We start from the raw sequence: 9,029 nt of genomic DNA on the forward strand, positions 1-9,029 counted from the left end.
GTTTTTGTTTCTTTCTTGGAAGGAACGTTAATGCGGGCTCAGCTTTTGGTTCCTTCTTCCTAGCATAAAAAAAAAAAAAAAAAAAAAAAAAATGACGACGAAAAATAAGCCAAATCTAGGAGCCTGGCACTGAGAAGCCTAACTTGCAAATCTCCATCCTACACTAGACTCTGTCGGTACCAATATCCATACCTCACTAAAGTCACATCATTCTTACATTAATAGGTGGAATACCTCAACCAACAGAACACCATCGACTGCAATGGTGTAATGCCTCTCTTCATTACACTTCTGCACTCATCAGCTGGCCACTGTCAGGCGAGGGACATGTATTAATATCAGGGACCTAAGTACATGGATGAACCCCAGATGAGTCAGGAAGTACTCCATATACGCAAATTGTCGGCCCTAACTGAAAAAACATGCCGAAAAGTAGAATATTGTGAGTAGGAGATAAATTTGTGTTGAGTTAGAGATTCGAGGATGAATATGGAGAAAGATGAGTTTGTATTGATTTACAGTACCTGAATACTGAATTTTAGAATTGAAAGGGAGTTTGAGATGAGATAAGAGAGAGAAGTTTGAGAAGGGATAAGTTTGTATTAGGATGCAGAATGTAAGAAGAGCTTGGTGAATATGAACAGGAAGAGGCAGCAGGTGTGTTGAGTTGCAGAATCTAGGTAGAATCTAAATACTTATGCCGAACTTCAACGTATGTGTTGTAGAGCTGCGGGAATGTAAAAGAGAGCTTGTACTGAGTTACAAAACCAGGAGTGGCTCTGTAATGAGATGAAGTGTGTTGTGCTGTGCTGAAGTGTATACAGAGGCCAATAAGCCCTCTACACCCACACCCACACAGAGAGCCCCTCCACCCACTCCCACATCAGCCAGCCCCTCCACCCACACCCACGCCTGCCAGTCCCTCCACTCACACCCACGCCAGCCAGCCCCTCCATCGACACCCATATCAGCCAGACCTTCCACCCACACCCACACCCACACCCACACCCACACCCATCCAGTATCCACCAGTCTTCGTCTATCTACCTGTAAAAAAAATCGTAACATAAGTGATAGCAAACTGCGACTTGGCTCGTTTCGTCCGTCCTGTAATTTCAAAGACCCAGTCCTCGTTTAGCTGTAACCAAGGCCTGTTTTCTCGTAGGTTGAGGAACACCTCAACACCTCTTCCTCGCCGATTTATTTTGGATACGGCTGGCTATTATTATTTTGTACGTTACTTGTGCAGAGCGTGGCGAAAGAATGATTTAAGTAACACAGAAGAGGAGAACAAATTGTAATAGGAAAAATAAATCGCTTAGAATGAGGTGTTTGGTAGCTTCCTTGACCGGCGAGAATACAAACCCAAAACTCCACGTGGGTGACGAAGTTGACCTCTCTATTTCAGTCTTTTCTTATCTCTAGACGATTTTAACTAAGGGTAGGACTCTGATACTGAAAGGGTGAATGAAGGCTGCATCTAATCCTTCTGGTTTGGCACGTCTCTCCTGGTGTGAATCATATCATCTCTTCTCAGTAAAGTCAAGCTGAAAATGATATCGTCTGCTTCAAGTGGTTAATGGTCAATCCTGTACTCATTCAGCAGTATCCCTGTAAATTTGGGAGGCTTTCTAACACCTTTTCCTTAACGATTTATTTTGCAGGCTAGTTTATTTTTCTGTAGACAAAGATTGCGACAGTAACCTATAGGGAAATATTAATCTGTCGTATGTAGTTATAGACTGGTAGGGAAAAGGTGTGCCAGGGAGTTTCATTAGCTGACGTGAATACCTGGCCTTGTCTGTAGTGCCGTCATGTTCGTTTTACAGCCATTTCTTGCGCTGTAAAATCCTCTCTACTTTTTGCTCATTTAAAGTACCATCTACTGTAATGTTCCTCGTACAGATCACTTAATATCCGCAAGAAATCTGCCTCGTTCATTTAGTTTTTTTTTTTTTTTTTTTCTTTTATGGAGTCGCGATCCAAGTGCAGAGGCTTAATATTTCGTTTATAAGGCGCTGTACTCTTGATTTCGACCACAAATTATTATGCTTATTTTAAATCTATGCTTTCAAGCGTTTCAGTAGGTTTTTATTTAGAACTCTTCGTGGTTCTGCATCACATAATTTTATAATAGGATCCTGTATTAATGTTAAACTTCCTTGCAACTTTTAGAAGCTGATTACGCCCCTGGATGAGATGAGGTGTATGAAGATGGATATGGGTGGGTGTGAGGGTGCTGGGGAGGGCTGGGTGGGTGTGAGGATGCTGGGGGAAGGTGTGGGTGGGTGTGAGGGTGCTGGGGGAAGGGCTGGGTGGGTGTGAGGGTGCTGGGGAGGTGTGGGTGGGTGTGTGGGTGCTGGGGGATGGTCTGGGTGGGTGTGAGGGTGCTGGGGAGGTCTGGGTGGGTATGAGGGTGCTGGGGGAAGGTGTGGGTGGTTGTGAGGGTGCTGGGGGAAGGGCTGGGTGGGTATGAGGGTGCTGGGGAAAGGTGTGGGTGGGTGTGAGGGTGCTGAGGGAAGGACTGGGTGGGTGTGAGGGTGCTGGGAGAAGGTCTGGGTGGGTGTGAGGGTGCTGGGGAAGGTCTGGGTGGGTGTGAGGGTGCTGGGGAGGGCTGGGTGGGTGTGAGGATGCTGGGGGAAGGGCTGGGTGGGTGTGAGGGTGCTGGGGAAGGTCTGGGTGGGTGTGAGGGTGCTGGGGAGGTCTGGGTGGGTGTGAGGGTGCTGGGGGAAGGTCTGGGTGGGTGTGAGGGTGCTGGGGGAAAGTCTGGGTGGATGTGAGGGTGCTGGGGGAAGGTCTGGGTGGGTGTGAGGGTGCTGGGGGAAGGTCTGGGTGCGTGTGAGGGTGCTAGGAAGGTCTGGGTGGGTGTGAGGGTGCTGGGGGAAGGTCTGGGTACCTTTTCCCTTCTCTAACACTGTGTCATCATTGTCTAAGCACATTATCTTCGAGCCATGACTCTCAGTTCATTATATTCATCACTTTCAATCCAGACTATCAAAGCATTATTCCTAGTCTGTTATTCCCAGCCTATCATTTCCAGCATATCAGTGACAGAGCATAATTCTAAGTGTGTTCTTTCAACCTATCATTCCAAACATTAATTCATCATTCTCAGATCATCACTCTTTCTCACCCCATTATTTCCACTAGTGTCAACCCATCAAAGTGTAATTCTCAGTCTGTTATTATCAACTTATTCTCTACTCATTCTCAACTCGTCAAAGCCCGGTCTACAAATGCGCTCAGTGTATTATAATCAACAGTATACACCACACATATTCCCAGACTTGCTTCTCTACATTATCACTCGTCAGCTGCTATGACTCACTTACAGCTGAATAAAAGAGTGTGGTGTTGGCCCAAAGAGGGTGCTAGAGTTGGTGCGACCATGGAGGGATTTATATTTACCCACATTTACAGTTTCCCACACTTACTCTTTCCCACACTGACAATTTCCCACACAATTTCCCACACGATATCCCACACTTACACTTTCCCACACTTACAATTTCCCATACTTACAATTTCCCACACTTACAATTTCCCACACATACAATTGCCCACACTTACAATTTCCCACTTACAATATTTCACACTTACAATATTCCACACTTATAATTCCCCACACTTACAATCCCACACTTACAATTCCCCACACTTACAATTCCCCACACAATTTCCCACATTCATAATTTCATGCATTTACAATTTTGCACTCAGTTTCCCATATTTACAGATTTTAATATTTACAATTCCCTTCATTTACGGTTTGAGAAATTCACAGTTCACTCATTTGCAGTTTCCCAGAAAATTCACCACACTTGCAGGTACTTGGAGGCTACCATCATCCACTCACTTGATGTAGTGCTGCCTACTTCTTCCTTGAGAGACTATACACTGAGCGACAAGCCTACTGGTGTCCTGTAACCCATGGAATCATTTACAGCGTTAGGTGGTAGCCATATAACCAAATAACGCGGTGATGTGGAGCCTACTATAGTGCCCCTATTAACTGGGTGGAAAGATGCAAACGCGGCGTCCATCCAGGAGCCAAACCTTTACATTCTTCCCCGCACCTCGCCACTATCCACCGCAAGGGAACATAATTTCAATGTACAGGACAGCTCTCTTGCGGTTAATGGGTCTGATCGTCCATGCAGACTACCACCACTACTACCACATGTCAAGTATGTTAACTAACCCATTCAGAATATCAAAGGCTTTTTTTTTGTGTTTGGTCCGGTCCGTCAGTCACTCCCTAAGGTTTTTCGAACTCACTGTGCCTCAATCCTGTAGACATCAGCAACACACCATAATTACAGCGCTCCTTGTTGCTCCTATTCCTAGTAATTTTGTACTTTTTTTATTTCTTCTCACTATTTCCAGATGTTTTTGTTGAGTTTAGAGAGAGCTGGGAGCGGTGAAAATTGTCGCCATTAACTACCTCCTCACAACACTCCTCTCCGAAATTGATAATCGCCCAGTGGTGTACCGTTGATAATGAAAAAGACGTACTAGGGCTGAAGGGATCTAAAGCAATCTCCTTAACCCATTACATCCCATGATATTTTCTTTTTTCATTCTTGCAACTTCCAGAGGACTTAATTCAACATGGATAACACCTCTCGTCCTCAAGGGGATAATACAGACGATATCCAACCCCTAAATTTTCAAAAATGAATATAATCGTTCGGGGTAGGTTTACATATACATACTTGCGGCGAAGAGGTTGATGGCACGGTTTTAAATTTGCTATACTCCTTTCTCCTTGACTTGGCCTAGATTTTCGTCCTTTTGCAGCTCATTTCGCGTAGCTCAATAATAGAATAAGACAGTACTGCAGTTCTAAGTCCTTTCCATAGCACTGCTTCGTGACTAGCATCGTATTCTAGTGCTAATCAATAATTTTAACTTTTCATTCATGGTGGAAGAATGACAAAATTAGACCAAGTTAAAGTGACAAGAGTGCTGTATGACCACTCAGGATTCTACAACTCACTGTCAGCTGAATAAAATCGTCTGGCGTTAGAAATGGAATACTGGAGCTGTCCCAACCATATGAGGGTTCATTTCCCACACTCAGGTATAATTTCCCACACTTACCTATTTCCCACACTTACGTATAATTTCCCACACTTACGTATAATTTCCCACACTTACGTATAATTTTCCACACCTGCGAATAATTTCCCACACTTAGGTATAATTTCCCACACTTACGTATAATATCCCACACTTAGGTATAATTTCCCACACTTAGGTATAATTTCCCACACTAATATATAATTTCCCACACTAATGTATAATTTCCCACACTAATGTATAATTTTCCACACTAATGTATAATTTCCCACATTTACGTATAATTTCCTACACGTATTATTTCCTACAAGTATAATTTCACACATGTATAATTTCCCACACGTATATTTTCTCACACGTATAATTTCCCACACTTATAATTTCCCACATTTATAATTTCCCACACTCACAATTAACCTCCTACAGGTGAGCGTGGAGGACGTGAACGACAACCCACCGTTCCTATGTTCCTCCAGCGAGGTGAAGGTGCGGGAGAACGGCGAGGGGGGTGAGGAGGTGGACAGGGTGATGCTGGATGACCCCGACGACTGGCACTTGGGTCACGGGCCTCCCTTCACCCTGGCCCTTGATCCACGCTCGCCGCTGTACGTCCGGGAGGCTGTCTCTCTTACCCTCGACCCCAGTGAGTGGATTTGGATGGATTTGGGTCTTAGGCTGTGTGTGATCGTAAAGAGTTAGTAGCATTTCAGTTCCCGTGTGTATGTTCTGTGTGTTTTCTCTTCCCTTCCCTTCCTTTCCCTCTTCTCTTCTCTCCTCTCCTCTCCTCTGCTCTTCTCTTTTCTCTTCTCTTCTCCTTTCCTTTCTTCTCCTTTCCTCTTTTCTCCTTTCCTCTCCTCGTCTCTTCTCATCTCTTGTCTTTTCCTCTCTTCTCCTTTCGTCTTTTCATCTCATCACTTCTCTTCTCTATTCCTCTCCTCTCCTCTCCTCTCCTCTCCTCTCTTCTTTCATCTCCTCTTCTCTTCTCCTCTCCTCTCCTCTTCTCTCTTCTCCTCTCCTCTCCTCTCCTCCCTTCTCTTCTCTTCCTTATGAGATGCAAACTTACCAGATTTGTTGGCCATAAACAAAGGTGTTGCACAATTTACCATAAAATAACAAGGACGTAATTCAGAGTTTAAGCATCTCTCTCTCTCTCTCTCTCTCTCTCTCTCTCTCTCTCTCTCTCTCTCTCTCTCTCTCTCTCTCTCTCTCAATTCAAGCTATTACAGAAGAGTTTATTTAGCTTAGGTATACGTAAAATATGAATTCCATTATACACATATACATAAACTAACGCCATTACAGTAATTACACACACACACACACACACACACACACACACACACACACACGCACACACACACACACACACACACACACACACACACACACACACACACGCACACACGCACACACACACACACACACACACACACACACACACACACACACACACAACGTTAACTTACTTCGTTACATCATAGCCAACAAAAACAAATATTTCTCGGAGGATCATTCAGGGAGCACATCACCCCCGCCCACCAGCAGCTCTGAGGGCGGAATATTTGACATTACCCTTTGACCTTGACCTTCGATGCATTACCCTCAAATTTCCCTCAGGTGGGGACGAAGGACGAGGCGTGGGCGTGATAAGGACGCTAAAAGGACTGGACCGCGAGGAGAGAGAGAGAGTTCCTGTACCTATTGTTGTGGGTGACGCTGGTACGCCTGCTAACACTGCCACCCTCACCGTCACCGTCACCGTCACTGATGTCAACGATAATGTCATGTTACCAGGCACCAAGCTAGTCTCCGTCAGGACCCTGCAGGTGAGTGACGGTGATGGTGATTATAGTGGTGATGATGATGATGATGGTGGTGATGATAGTGGTGGTGATGATAGTGGCAGTGATGATGATGATAGTGATGATAGCAGTGGCAGTGATGATGATGATGATAGTGGTGATGATGATGATGATGATGATGATGATGATGATGATGATGATGATGATGGTGATGATAGTGGCAGTAATGATGATGATAGTGATGTTGATGATGGTAGTGGCAGTGATGATAATGATGATAGTGGTGATGATGATGATGACGATGATGATGATGATGACGATGATGATGATGATGACGATGATGATGATGATGATAGTGGTGGCATTGATGGTAGCGGCAGTGATGATGATAATAGCGACGATTATAGATGTTGTGAAATGTTACTGATTTTAGTAACAATGAAAATGACGATGCTGTTGATGATAGGATAATGGATGATGATGATGATGATGATGATGATGATGATGATAATGATTGATGATTGATGATGATGATGATGATGATTGATGATGATGATGATGATGATGATGATGATGATTGATGATGATGATTGATGATGATGATTGATGATGATGATGATGATGATGATTGATGATTGATGATGATGATGATGATGATGATTGATGATGATGATTGATGATTGATTGATGATGATGATGACTGTTCTGATGTACTGTACATGTGCTACCAATAATGGAAATGATGATGATGATGATGATGATGATGATGGTGGTGGCTGCAAATTAGCAATGGTGACTATGGCTGTTGTGAGGTGAATCTAATGGTGGTAATGATGAAGCTGGTGATGGCAGTGATGACGACGACGACGATGATGTTGATGATAATAATGATGATGATGATGATGATGATGATGATGATGATGATGAGGAGGAGGAGGAGGAGGAGAAGGGGGAGGGGGAGGGGGAGGGGGAAGGATATGAAGGCAGCTAGCATGTAAAATCCGTCTTTGGCAAAATCTTAGTATCAGTTATTTCCCCCCATGGACCTATTTTTTTCCCATGGACCTCCCCATGAACCTATTTCCCCCATGGACCTACTTTCCTCATGGACCTACTTTCCTCATGGACCTACTTTCCTCATAGACCTACTTTCCTCATAGACCTATTTTCCTCATGGACCTATTTTCCCCATGGACCTTTTTTCTCCATGGACCTATATTCCCCATGGACCTGTTCTCCCCATGGACCTTTTTTCCCAATGGACCCCATTTCCCCATGGACCTATTTTCCCAATGGACCCCATTTCCCCATGGACCTATTTTCCCAATGGACCTATTATCACCATGTACATTTTTCCCACATGGACCTGTTCCCATCTAGCTCTGGGGTCTCGTCCACCAGGGACCTGTTTGCACCATGGAACTAATTAGCCTTTTTTTATATTAGGGCTGCAAGGATGAAAATACCGACTTTGATCTTTTTCGTACTCGTAACATAAACCACTTACGGTGCTTATCGTGTGGAAATAAAGATATCGTGTGAAAATAAAGATATCTTGTGGAAATAAAGATATCGTGTGAAAATAACCTTGATATAATAGTAAACACTCGCTGAACAATTTTATGCCTCCATTTTGGTGTAAATAAGAAAACTATTACATCGAGGACCGTCCATCTTTTCAGCGTTTGGGTAATTGCTTATTATTTTTCTTATTTACTACATCGAATCATAACATTGTTCAGTATAACTCTTTTCACGCGATGCTTATTTTATATTAACCTCTATTTATGCTGATTCTTCAAAACGTATTAATTTCGATATTTTTAACTTGTAGCTCGAAACTCACAAGTGTGCAATTGGATCCAGTCAAAAATTATGTAACGCATTTTTCCCACCAATATTTAACCCCCCCCCCGCAACACTGCAACACCAAGCCAACCCCCCTAAAGTATTACGTAACACAACCCTGACCCCCACCCCCGTCCCTTCCGAACCCGCACCATCAGCTGAGTAATATTCAGAGGTGTGTAATACCCTAACATTCGCGCCAAAGGTCCAATGCTCATCAGTTTTCAGTGTAGTTGCACGGAGCGAATATTGAAAAAATTATGGACGTGGAAGTCAGGTTCATTGTGTTAGGCGCGG

The 9,029-nt window shown here is 43.8% G+C and overlaps 1 pseudogene; it reads left to right on the forward strand.

Annotated features, from left to right (window-relative positions):
- LOC145398724 (putative neural-cadherin 2) overlaps positions 1–7,362 on the forward strand; it is a 210,929-nt pseudogene extending 203,567 nt beyond the window's left edge.
- The last annotated feature ends 1,667 nt before the right edge of the window (positions 7,363–9,029 follow it).

Source organism: Coenobita brevimanus, chromosome 46 (assembly GCF_032717465.1).
Source record: "Coenobita brevimanus isolate Jiangsu-jjx chromosome 46, ASM3271746v2, whole genome shotgun sequence".
Classification (NCBI taxonomy): Eukaryota; Metazoa; Arthropoda; class Malacostraca; order Decapoda; family Coenobitidae; genus Coenobita; species Coenobita brevimanus.